Source organism: Schistocerca americana, chromosome 1 (genome assembly GCF_021461395.2).
Source record: "Schistocerca americana isolate TAMUIC-IGC-003095 chromosome 1, iqSchAmer2.1, whole genome shotgun sequence".
Taxonomy (NCBI): Eukaryota; Metazoa; Arthropoda; class Insecta; order Orthoptera; family Acrididae; genus Schistocerca; species Schistocerca americana.
In genome coordinates, this window is record NC_060119.1 from 129,022,565 (window position 1) to 129,034,964 (window position 12,400).

Consider the following 12,400-nt stretch of genomic DNA (forward strand, 5'->3'; position numbering starts at 1 on the left):
TGTCGCCAAACACGGATGCGACTATCATGATGCTGTAAACAGAACCTGGATTCATCCGAAGAATTGACGTTTTGCCATTCGTGCACCCAGGTTGAGTACACCATCGCACGCGCTCCTGTCTGTGATGCAGCGTCAAGGGTAACCGCAGCCATGGTCTCCGAGCTGATAGTCCATGCTGCTGCAAACGTCGTCTAACTGTTCGTGTAGATGGTTATTGTCTTGCAATCGTCCCCATCTGTTGACTCAGGGATCGAGACGTGGCTGCACGATCTTGTCACAGCCATGCAGATAAGATGCCTGTCGTCTCGACTGCTAGTCATACGAGGCCGTTGGGACCCAGCACGGTATTCCGTATTACCCTCCTGAACCCACCGATTTGATTTTCTGCTAACAGTCATTGGATCTCGACCAATGCGAGCAGCAATATCGCGATATGATAAACCGCAATCGCGATAGGCTACAATGCGACCTTTATCTAAGTCGGAAACGTGATGGTACGCATTTCTCGTCCTTACACGAGACATCACAACAACGTTTCACCAGGCAACGCCGGTGAACTACTGTTTATGTATGAGAAATCGGTTGGAAACTTTCCTCATGTCAGCACGTTGTAGGTGACGCCGCCGGCGCCAACCTTGTGTGAATACTCTGAAAATCTAATCATTTGTATATCACAGCATCTTCTCCTGTCGGTTAAATTTCGCGTCTGTAGCACGTCATCTTCGTGGTGTATCAATTTTAATGGCCAGTAGTGTATCTTCTTACACTCTCTATGTCCCAGGTGCGAAACCAGGGTACACTTAGGGAGGGGGTGAGCAATATTTGTGACTATGATCTCATTTCGCAATTCCCGCTCTCCGCTCTCTGGAATAGAACTTCTTGCCGTAAAACTTCTAACGAGCTGCAGATGCTTCAGAATTCAATAACAATAACAAAATTAGTACGATGTTTTATTACTATTACTCATCCTTGACCCCTTCTGGACCGCGCGCTGTACGACATGGGGAATTTCCAGCGCTTTGTTTCACCTTTTCATGTGCTGAGATTACTTTCATCTTCTCACAACGGGCTCCTACCCTCACATCAGCCCGAACCGTTCCGGCTTTCGTGGGTTTTTCTGCCGGGTCAGGTGTTCAGTGGCGAATTTTCTGCTGAAATATTTCCCTTTCTTGTATAGCTTTACCGCGAGTTCCGTAGAATTTTACAGCTTATCCAGTCAGTCTAGTTGCTTCCATTCTTTCAATGTACCTGTAGAATTTTAGCCTTCGGTTTTCCATATCCAAATACATTATGATACACTTTTCAATTTCATTGTTTGCTCTTAGCGTGTGCGTTCCTTCTTCAGTACAGTTAGGACCTAAAACTTTCCTCATTACTTTTCATTCTCTTTTCCCTTTCTTCAGTGTCTCCCTTTCTGATTAAAACTAATTTCTCAGTCCCATAAAGATACACTAGTTCGATGACTGTAGGGGAGGAGGGAGGAGTTTCATTTTTGTGTTCTTTGAGATAAGCTTTTTGTTATAAACGTTTCTTGCCAGCCTGAAAGCTGTCACCATTTTCCGACAGCGAATTTAGTAACCAACCTTTTCCAGGCCAGTTTCCTGAATGGCTTTGCCTCAATACGTGAACTGAGAAACTTTCGATTTTCCCATATTTAGTTTTCAGATACGGGATGCCAGATTGTTCCTGGACTTGTACTCCTTTCTTCTTTTCAAACGATATTTGAAGCCACATCTTACCCGCTGATTCTTTAAGAATTACGATTATTTAATGCACTGATTTCATATACCATGATATAGACTCGCCAGGTCGTCTGCAAACGCTAAGTAGTTTATACTAACACTGGTTCTTCCTAATTTGATTGTTTAGCCAATTTATAGCTCTGGTTTTACTTTCCACCATTCTGGGATTACTTTTTTCTCAGACACAATCGAAAAACACAGAAGAGAGTCCATTACATTCTCTACACCTGTTTTAATTTCAAAATCTTTTTAAATTTCTCCTCCGAACTGCACCTCAGATTTTGTACCATTTAGTGTTCCACTAATAAAGTCGTGGGGTCCACACATCCTTCGTCGAGACGATACTGCAGTGCTTGTGTTATTAAGAAGAAAGATGCATGTATGTCCGAAGAACACAGTCACTGCAGTGTCCTATTTATTCGCCGATACTAGGCAGTGAGTTTCCATTAAAATATCCCGCTCCCTCCGCTGTGGGGAAATTATAGCAAGAGTAGGACTGCAGATTGTTCCTCATGAACGACGATTTATGGAACTTTGAGTCTGGTAGGGAGGCGTGCACGGATACCCAAAGCTATCAAGGCGACCTCTTGCGTAAAATGGGAAATCCGGGTTTGAATCCCCGTACAGCACAAATCTCCATTGACGTCATTCCATTATACACCTAATGATTGTCCTTATTCGCAACTGCGAATACATTTCATGTGTTCCTTCAGATTTCCTGAGAGAGACTTAAAGTTCACTAATAAAATGTCTTAATATAGCAATAATGACTTCTTTCCATCATGCATAGTTAATGAAAGATCCGGCTTTCCAAAAGTTAAGACTGAGATTGTGAGACCCAGAATTTATACGAACAGCCGCTTAAATATGAATTTGGCATTTAAAGAGAGATTGTGCCTGAATCGATACATAAGATTACTGGACTTAGAAATATTCCATCTTGACGTAAAAGCATGTTTTCGCTGCTTTTATCAAAAACATTTATTCAAGTTAATTTACATGAGTATCTTGCGTCTATTACTTCTAAAACGAATTGACTCTTTATCAATGGCAAAGGGTTTCCTTAAGATCCCCCAGTTCGGCAATAATGTCAGTACCAACCGCCTACGTTGGTTGAGCATTTTAAAAATGTATCTGCACAGAGAAAAGCCGTCAAAATCCTGGTCAGCTGCTAATAGGCGTGCCAGAATGGAGAGGCGTCAAGTTGTTGCCTACCTGTAGGCGCTTAGGACTCTGCTCATAGGTTTTCTCTCTACAGGTACATGTCTAAAGTGCTCGATAATCGTGGGGTGGTGGCACTGACCGGTATTACCTAATTGTGTGGCTGTGGGTGGGGGGGAGGGGCAATGTTTTAGAGGGACGTTTGCCGTTTTATTCACGCATGTGTCATGTCGCTCCCCTCAGTGATCACACCACAGGAGGGCTCAAAAAGCATAGGCACCCTTTGCTGCTTCGGATCATGTTCCGATTTCGTTGAATGGTTTTGAACTGTACATCAGAGCAAAAATTGCGGTAGTAGTGCACTCCAAATAGGAGCGATCACATTCAGTGGAGCCGCACGGGATTAGCCGAGTGGCCTACGGCGCTACAGTCATGGACTGTGCGGCTGATTCCGGCGGAGGTTCCAGTCCTCCCTCGGGCATGGGTGTGTGTGTTTGTCCTTAGGATAATTTAGGTTAAGTAGTGTGTAAGCTTAGGGACTGATGACCTTAGCAGTTAAGTCTCATAAGATCTCACACACATTTGAACATTCAGTGGAGTTGCTAGACAACCATGTCCATAGAGAAGGGTGGAAGCGTTCGTAGGAGGTCATCAGTGTCAGAGACTCTCGTTTCCGACCCCAAATTGTGTGAAATTAACGCCTCAAGGGAAGGGGTGGTTTCACCACGCCCTTTATGCCACCCCGTTAAGCCTATTGATGTCGACTCTGAACGGCAGTGTGTCTGCAAACATTTTCCTCGGCCACATATAAGAAAACCGCACGATTTCAACGATGGCCGTCGCGGTTGTAACCTCCATCGCGAAGACATCGAAAGAAGGGGTGAAATATTCATCATTTGCAGCTCCTTGTGTTTACTGTTTTTGCAGTTAAAATTGTTGGAAGTAAGGTCTGCCATACACACAAAACACCGTTTTTCCCAGTCCCCCAACATGTGTCAGCACCTTTATTCCATCATCAATGGGTTTCTGCGTTATTTCATCTGTAATGTGAACATTTTTACTAAATGATTACAGACACTACTGGCCATTAAAATTTGCTACACCACGAAGACGACGTCCTACAGACGCAAAATTTAACCGACAGGAAGAAGATGCTGCGATATGCAAATGATTAGCTTTTCAGAGCATTTACACAAAGTTGGAGCCGGTGGCGATACCTACAACGTGCTGACGTGAGGAAAGTTTCCAACCGATTTCTCATACACAAACAGCAATTGACCAGCGTTGCCTGGTAAACCGTTGTTGTGATGCCTCGTGTAAAGGAGGAGAAATGCGTACCGTCACGTTTCCGACTTTAGTAAAGGTCGGATTGTAGCCTATCCCGATTGCTGTTTATCGTATCGCGACATTGCTGCTCGCGTTGGTCGAGATACAATGACTGTTAGCAGAATATGGAATCGGTAGGTTCAGGAGGGTAATAAGGAACGCCGTGCTGGATCCCAACGGCCTCGTATGACTAGCAGTCGAGATGACAGGCACCTTATCTGCATGGCTGCGACGGATCGTGCAGCCACGTTTCGATCCCTGAGTCAACAGATGGGGACGTTTGCAAGACAACAACCATCTGCACGAACAGTTAGACGACGTTTGCAGCAGCATGGACTATCAGCTCGGAGACCATGGCTGCGGTTACCCTTGACGCTGCATCACAGACAGGAGCGCCTGCGATGGTGTACTCAACCTGGGTGCACGAATGGCAAAACGTCATTTCTTCGGATGAATCCAGGTTCTGTTTACAGCATCATGATGGTCGCATCCGTGTTTGGTGACATCGCGGTGAACGCACATTGGAAGCGTGTATTCGTCATCGCCAAACTGGCGTATCATCCGGCGTGATGGTATGGGGTGCCACTGGTTACACGTCTCGGTCACCTCTTGTTCGCACTGACGGCAATCTGAACAGTGGACGTTACATTTGAGATGTGTTACGACCCGTGGCTCTACCCTTAATTCGATCCCTGCGAAACCTTACATTTCAGCAGGATAATGCACGACCGCATGTTGTAGGTCCTGTACGGGCCTTTCTGGATACAGAAAATATTCGACTGCTGCCCTGGCCAGCACATTCTCCACATCTCCTACCAATTGAAAACGTCTGGTCAATGGTGGCCGAGCAACTGACTCGTGACAATGCGCCAGTCACTACTCTTGATGAACTGTGGTATGGTGTTGAAGCTGCATGGGCAGCTGTACCTATACACGCCATTAAAGCTCTGTTTGACTCAATGCCCAGGCGTATCAAGGCCGTTATTACGGTTAGACGTGGTTGTTCTGGGTACTCATTTCTCAGGATCTATGCACCCAAATTGCGTGAAAATGTAATCACATGTCAGTTCTGGTATAATATATTTGTCCAATGAATAATCGTTTGTCATCTGCATTTCTTCTTAGTGTAGCAATTTTAATGGCCAGTAATGTATAATATTGTAATCATTTAGTAAAAATGTTCACGTTACAGATTAAATAAAACAGAAACCCACTGATGATGGCACAAGAGTGCTGAAACATGTTTGAGCGCTTGGGAAAAACGGTGTCTTGCGTAACTGGCGGACCTTACAGAAGGGATGAAATGTCGGTAAGAGGGAGTGCGACGACTTTCGCATCGTGTGTGATATCCACGGTGGCGTTGGGCAGAGTCGCAGTGAAATTTGGTGCCAATGTGACTTCTTTAAGCCATCTTACCATCTTACATCTCAAGTGAACTTCTGACCTCTGGCCTTTTTCTTGCACGTGTCGACATCTTGGTGTTTGAAGCGTCCTCGAATCTGAGGGTAACGTCGCAGGGGGCCAAGCTTTCTCATCGTTACAGAGGGAGGTTGCCTAGCACTTTTGAGCCAAATGTCATACCTATACGTCGCAATGGGAAATAATTACAGGGTTTCGAAAAAGTGATTTTTTAATTCTGTTGTGAAATGTATTTTGGCCTCGTTCTCCTGCGAACCACGAATGTTGATGGGCGCTCCAGTCTTACAAGCTTTGATTCATAATCTGTTTCCACCCCCTCGATTCTTTAAAATGTTTAGGTATAATGTTTTGATACACGTGGTTCAAGAGCGGATGCATCACAGAAAAACCTGATAAATATGAACCTCCTGCTAATTACTGCTTTAAAAATTGTGATACATGCTGTAAATTGTGCAATAATATTGCAATAATCAGATGTGTGTGGTGCTCAATGTGTATGCAGCACTTCTTTGCAATGGATAGTATAATGTCCCCTCGTTGTTGCACTGACTATAAAAGATAACGCAACACAACCTAAATACTGTAAAATAACAAAGTAGCTATCAAACTTAACATCCAAAATCATACAACCAAATAAGCTAAACAAAAAAAAACAGAAAACAAATAAAACAAAGAGCACGAAAAAAACAAACGGGAATAGCCTCTCGCCACCTCCACACTGGTTACTCCTGGACTCGACACAGTGCGAGACCTTATTGTTTCAATTAAATCCTTCAGGAGCCCATCTTGTATGGTTGCACTGTTATGGTTGCACTGTGAATTTGCTAACAACACTATCGCCATGAATGACAAGCGTCATACCGCGGACAGAGCGCGCGTATAGCTGTATATCGGGGTACTTCCAACTTAGTTCTGACTACTGCGTCTTCGGGATGTAACGTTATCATATATGGTTGAATTTGTTGTTAAATATACTGTTGGATTTACCACACACAAACTTTTTACCGTTACAAAAATTGTCAGATTAGGCGAAGATTTCGAAGTATATCAACATGTTTAAAGATCTGATTGAATGATTGTAAAGTACAATAGCAACTGTGGAAATTATTTACCGTTACAAAAATTGTGAGGTTAGGCGAAGATATCGAAATATATCAACATGTTTGAAGATCTGATTGAACTGTTGTAAAGTACAATGGCAAACGCGGAAATTATGTTTGAATATTTTTGTTATGTCTCTACTGTTCCACTGTACGTGCTCAGCAAAAATAACAACCGCGTTTTCTTCGGGTAGGTTTTCACCGCTTCAAAGGCCGTACGGGCACGTATTAAAAAAAAAAAAAAAATACGCGTCTGGTATCTTGACGCTGCGCGGGGTAGCCGTGCGGTCAGAGGCGCCTTGTACCGGTTCGCCCCCCCCCCCCCCTCGTCGAGGTCAGAGTCCTCCCTGGGGCATGGGTGTGTGTATCTTCCTTAGCGTAAATTAGTTTAGTTTAGGTTAAGCAGTGCGTAAGCCTAGGGACCGATGATCTAAGCAGTTTGGTCCCATAGTCCTTACCACAAATTTCCAGTTTCATATTTTGACCTAGACTACAACAGATTCGAAGTGTATCGCAATCAGCGATTGGCACTTGGGTAGTGTTACGGAGTGTAGACTTTTCGAGACGTATGGTAAATTTCTCAGGGAGAGATTGATATTTTAGTGTCAGAATCGAGAGAAACTGTGGCAGCTGTTCTACTGTAGGCCAAGTTGTAAATCTTGTGCATTATGTTGAGTGAATGAGGTCTTTATAAGCGAAGGCCAGCCGCGGTCGCAGAGGAAGTGGCACACTGCGGCTAACAGGATAATGTAGCGCCGCACCGAGCCCTGACCTTGTCCCATTTTCCGTACTCCGAAACCACTGCTGGACATCCCAAACGTCCCTTAGGTTCTAACCGTCCTAAATCGACGAGCTATCTAGCTAAAGATGTAGGTTTTTCTTTCTGAACAGCCACGAACAAATACAGGGTGGTCCACTGATCGTGACCGGGCCAAATGTCTCACGAAATAAGCGTCAAACGAAAAAACTACAAAGAACGAAACTTGTCTAGCTTGAAGGGGGAAACCAGATGGCGCTATTGTTGGTCCAATAGATGGCGCTGCCATAGGTCAAACGGATATCAACTACGTTTTTTTAAAATAGGAACCCCCATTTTTATTACATATTCGTGTAGTACGTAAAGAAATATTAATGTTTTAGTTGGACCACTTTTCTCGCTTTGTGATAGATGGCGCTGTAATTGTCACAAACATATGGCTCACAATTTTAGACGAACAGTTGGTAACAGGTAGGTTTCTTAAATTAAAATACAGAACGTAGCTACGTTTGAACATTTTATTTAGGTTGTTCCAATGTGATACATGTACCTTTGTGAACTTATCATTTCTGAGAACGCATGCTGTTACAGCGTGATTACCTGTAAATACCACATTAATGCAATAAATGCTCAAAATGATGTCCGTCAACCTCAATGCATTTGGCAATACGTGTAACTACAGTCCGCTCAACAGCGAGCAGTTCGGCTTCCGTAATGTTCGCACATGCATTGACAATCCGCTGACGTATGTTGTCAGCCGTTGTCGGTGGATCACGGTAGCAAATATCCTTCAACTTTCCCCACAGAAAGAAATCCGGGGACGTCAGATCCGGTGAACGTGCGGTTCATGGTATGCTGCTTCGACGACCAATCCACCTGTCATGAAATATGCTGTTCAATACCGCTTCAACAGCACGCGAGCTATGTGCCGGACATCCATCATGTTGGAAGTATATCGCCATTCTGCCATGCAGAGAAACATCTTGAAGTAACATCGGTAGAACATTACGCAGGAAATCAGCATACATTGCACCATTTAGATCGCCATCATTAAATGGGGGCCAATTATCCCTCCTCCCATAATGCCGCACCATACATTAACCCGCCAAGGTCACTGATGTTCCACTTGTCGCAGCCATCGTGGATTTTCCGTTGCCCAGTACTTTATATTATGCCGGTTTTCGTTACCGCTGTTGGTGAATGACGCTTCGTCGCTAAATAGAACGCTTGCAAAAAATCTGTCATCTTCCCGTAACTTCTCTTGTGCCCAGTGGCAGAATTGTACACGACGTTCAGAGTCGTCGCCACGCAATTCCTGGTGCATAGAAATATGGTACGGGAGCAATCGATGTTGATGTAGCATTCTCAACACCGACGTTTTTGAGATTTCCGATTCTCGCGCAATTTGTCTGCTACTGATGTGCGGACTAGCCGCAATAGCAGCTGAAACACCTACTTGGGCATCATTATTTGTTGCAGGTCGTGGTTGACGTTTCACATGTGGCTGAACACTTCCTGTTTCCTTAAGTAATGTAACTATCCGGCGAACTGTCCGGACACTTGGATGATGTCGTCCAGGATACCGAGCAGCATGCATAGCACACGCCCGTTGGGAATTTTGATCACAATAGCCATACATCAACACGCTATCGACCTTTTCCGTAATTGGTAAACGGTCCATTTTAGCACGGGTAATGTATCACGAAGCAAAAACCGTCGGCACTGGCGGAATGTTACGTGATACCACGTACTTTTACGTTTGTGACTATTACAGCACCATCTATCACAAAGCGAAGAAAGTGGTCCAACTAAAACATTCATATTTCTTTACGTACTACACGAATATGTGATAAAAAATGGGTGTTTATATTTTTAACAAACGCAGTTGATATCCGTTTGACCTATGGCAGCGCCATCAAGGGGGCCAACCATAGTGCCATCTGGTTTCCCTCTTCAAGCTAGACAAGTTTCGTCCTTTGTAGTTTTTTCGTTTGATGCTTATTTCGTGAGATATTTGGCCCGGTTACTATCAATGGACCACCCTGTATAGTAGTAGACAAAAGGCTACAGAAGAATGAAGTTACAGTTCGCGAGTTTACAGGTATATAGGCCTTTGAAGACATAGAGAATGACCCCACGTCAGGTATTTACGGAGAGAAAATAGCGGAATGGAAAGAAATTAAAATAAAAAAGCGGCTTTCGTGCATTGTGATTTCACCAAACGAGATAACTTTGACATCTGGTGGTCTAAAGGGTTTATGTTTAACGCAACAATCTTTATGACGTTTCTACGCTTAAAAGACAATCAATAATCATCTAGAAATAAGTTTATATGCGGCTGTTAACAATGAGGAATTTGTGTGCGTAACTTCCATGGAAAATCACGTACGCGGCTTTAACGGGAAATGTTAGGTCTAACAAAGGAACAATTTGTGACCGTGTAACGACTCCGTCAATATTCATTCCTAATTTGTGTTGTACGCACACGTGTTCACGGTCATTCCGTTGTCGGTTAACAACAATCTGAGAAAAAAGCACACAGTAACGGGACATGACATTTCTCAGAAACAGTTCACACATTTGCGAATATGCATAGGAAAATTGGACCAAATTGAGAGGTCGATAAGAAGAGGTAAATACGTTTCGGAACCTAACAATGAGTGCAGCTTCGTGTCCGCCGAGCGCAAAAGAAAGCTGTCACTGTTTCTTACATGATTCCGTACAGGTAATCTCGCCCTTTTGCGGGGATCATCGAGGCGGCATTCCCGTGTTCTGAGTCCGAAATTGAATCTGTGGCATGGCTTGAGTAAAAGTAGGAAATATGACATATCCTGAGACATCGAGGGATCACCAGTTTACCATTGGAGGAAAGTGTGGGTGGTTGAAATGATAGATGGAAACCAAGAGTTGAATACTGTAAGCAGGTTCAAATGGATATAGGATGCAGTAGTTATTCGTAGATGAAGAAGCATGCACAGGATAGGTTGAATAACTGCATGAACCAGTCTTAGGACTAGGGGTGTTGATAAACTATCGATGTATCTTCAGATAATATCGATATTTGTAGGCAAATTATTTTGCACAGACACATCGATATATCGATATCAAAACGGCAACTTTGAGTCCCGTTGCTTTTGTTTTCTATTATAGTTTGTGGCAATTTTTGGTTGTTGTTGTGGTCTTCAGTCCAGAGACTGGTTTGATGCAGCTCCCCATACTACTCTATCCTGTGTAAGCCTCTTCATCTCCGAATAACTACTGCAACCTACATCCTTCTGAATCTGCTTGTGTATTCATCTCTTTTACCCTCCACACTTCCCTCCAGTACTAAATTGCTGATCCCTTGATGCCTCAGAACGTATCCTACCAACCTTCTAGTCAAGTTGTGCCACAACTTCCTCTTCTACCCGTTCTGTTCAGTACCTCATCATTATTTACATGATCCACCCACCTGATCTTCAGCATTCCTCTGCAACACCGCATTTCAAAAGCTTCTATTTTCTTCTTGTCTAGACTATTTCTTGTCCATTTTCACTTTCATACATGGCTACACTCCATACAAATACTTCCAGAAAATACTTCCTGACGCTTAAATTTATATTCGTTTTTAACAAATGTCTTTTCTTCAGAAACGCTTTCCTAGCCACAGCCAGTCTACATTTTATGTCCTCTCTACTCCCCAAATAGCAAAAAAAAAAAAAAAAATGCTTCAAATGGCTCGGAGCACTATGAGACTCAACATCTTAGGTCATAAGTCCCCTAGAACTTAGAACTACTTGAACCTAACTAACCTAAGGACATCACACACACCCACGCCCGAGGCAGGATTCGAACCTGCGACCGTAGCAGTCCCGCGTTTCCGGACTGCAGCGCCAGAACCGCTAGACCACCGCGGCCGGCAAATAGCAAAACTCATTTACTACTTTCACTGTCTCATTACCCAATCCAATTCCTTCAGCATCACACGACTTAATTCTACTACATTCCATTATCCTCGGTTTGCTTTTGTTGATGTTCATCTTATATCCTCCTTTCAAGACACTTTCCATTCCGTTCAACTGCTCTTCCAGGTCATTTTTGGTAAATATTTGAAATTGTGCCTTTGAATTGTTCTTTTGAAATTGTAGTAGAATACAGATGTACTTTCACTGTGTGAAGGACTCTTACTACTTTTTGAGCTTTCATCACGTCCAGCCTTTCTCTGTGACTGTGTGAAGCAAGTATTGGTGGCACAAAGAAGAAATCCGACGGCGCTGGAGGGTGGCTGTGTGAATGTAATAACAAGATTTCCGATATGAAGATATACCACACCAGTTACGTTAATGTCTAAATGACGAGACTGGTCTTTGCGGTGTGCAGAGGCGAGTGTGGGGAAATTCTGACGCAATCGGCGCTCGACGCTACTAACAGAAACTGCAACGTTTAACATCACCGCACAATTTTGACACGACAGCTGTTAGTTCGCTGGCGTTTGCAGAAATGAAAAAACAGGCAAGTCGACATGAAGTGTTCCGGTCAGATCCGATATGTGACGAAACCGAACGGCGGACCCCTCCCCGACACCTTTTATTGTGCCACTTCATGCAGTTAGCAGTATTAGCAAAGTGGTTATCGCTAATTGTGAACAAGGATCGTTTTCAATTCTGACTCTAAGGGCGATAATCAGGCTGCTAGCTGATTAATGTACAGAGTATCTAATAAGAAATGAAATACTAATAAATGAAATAATAAAATATACGGCTTTACAATCGGCAATGTACACTCATGCTCATAAATAAAGGATAATGCTGGTACATGGTGAAACAACGCTCTGGTGAGCGGTTTGCGGGTTTAAATCACCTCGGGGTATATCCATGCGGTGCATTTGACCCGCGGGCGACGCACCGTGACGCTGG

At 43.6% G+C, this 12,400-nt stretch overlaps 1 protein-coding gene across 1 annotated transcript in view; it reads left to right on the plus strand.

Moving 5' to 3' along the window:
* Window positions 1-12,400, plus strand: part of LOC124605649 (angiopoietin-related protein 6-like) — a 941,284-nt gene that overhangs the window by 792,975 nt on the left and 135,909 nt on the right. The window lies entirely within an intron of this gene.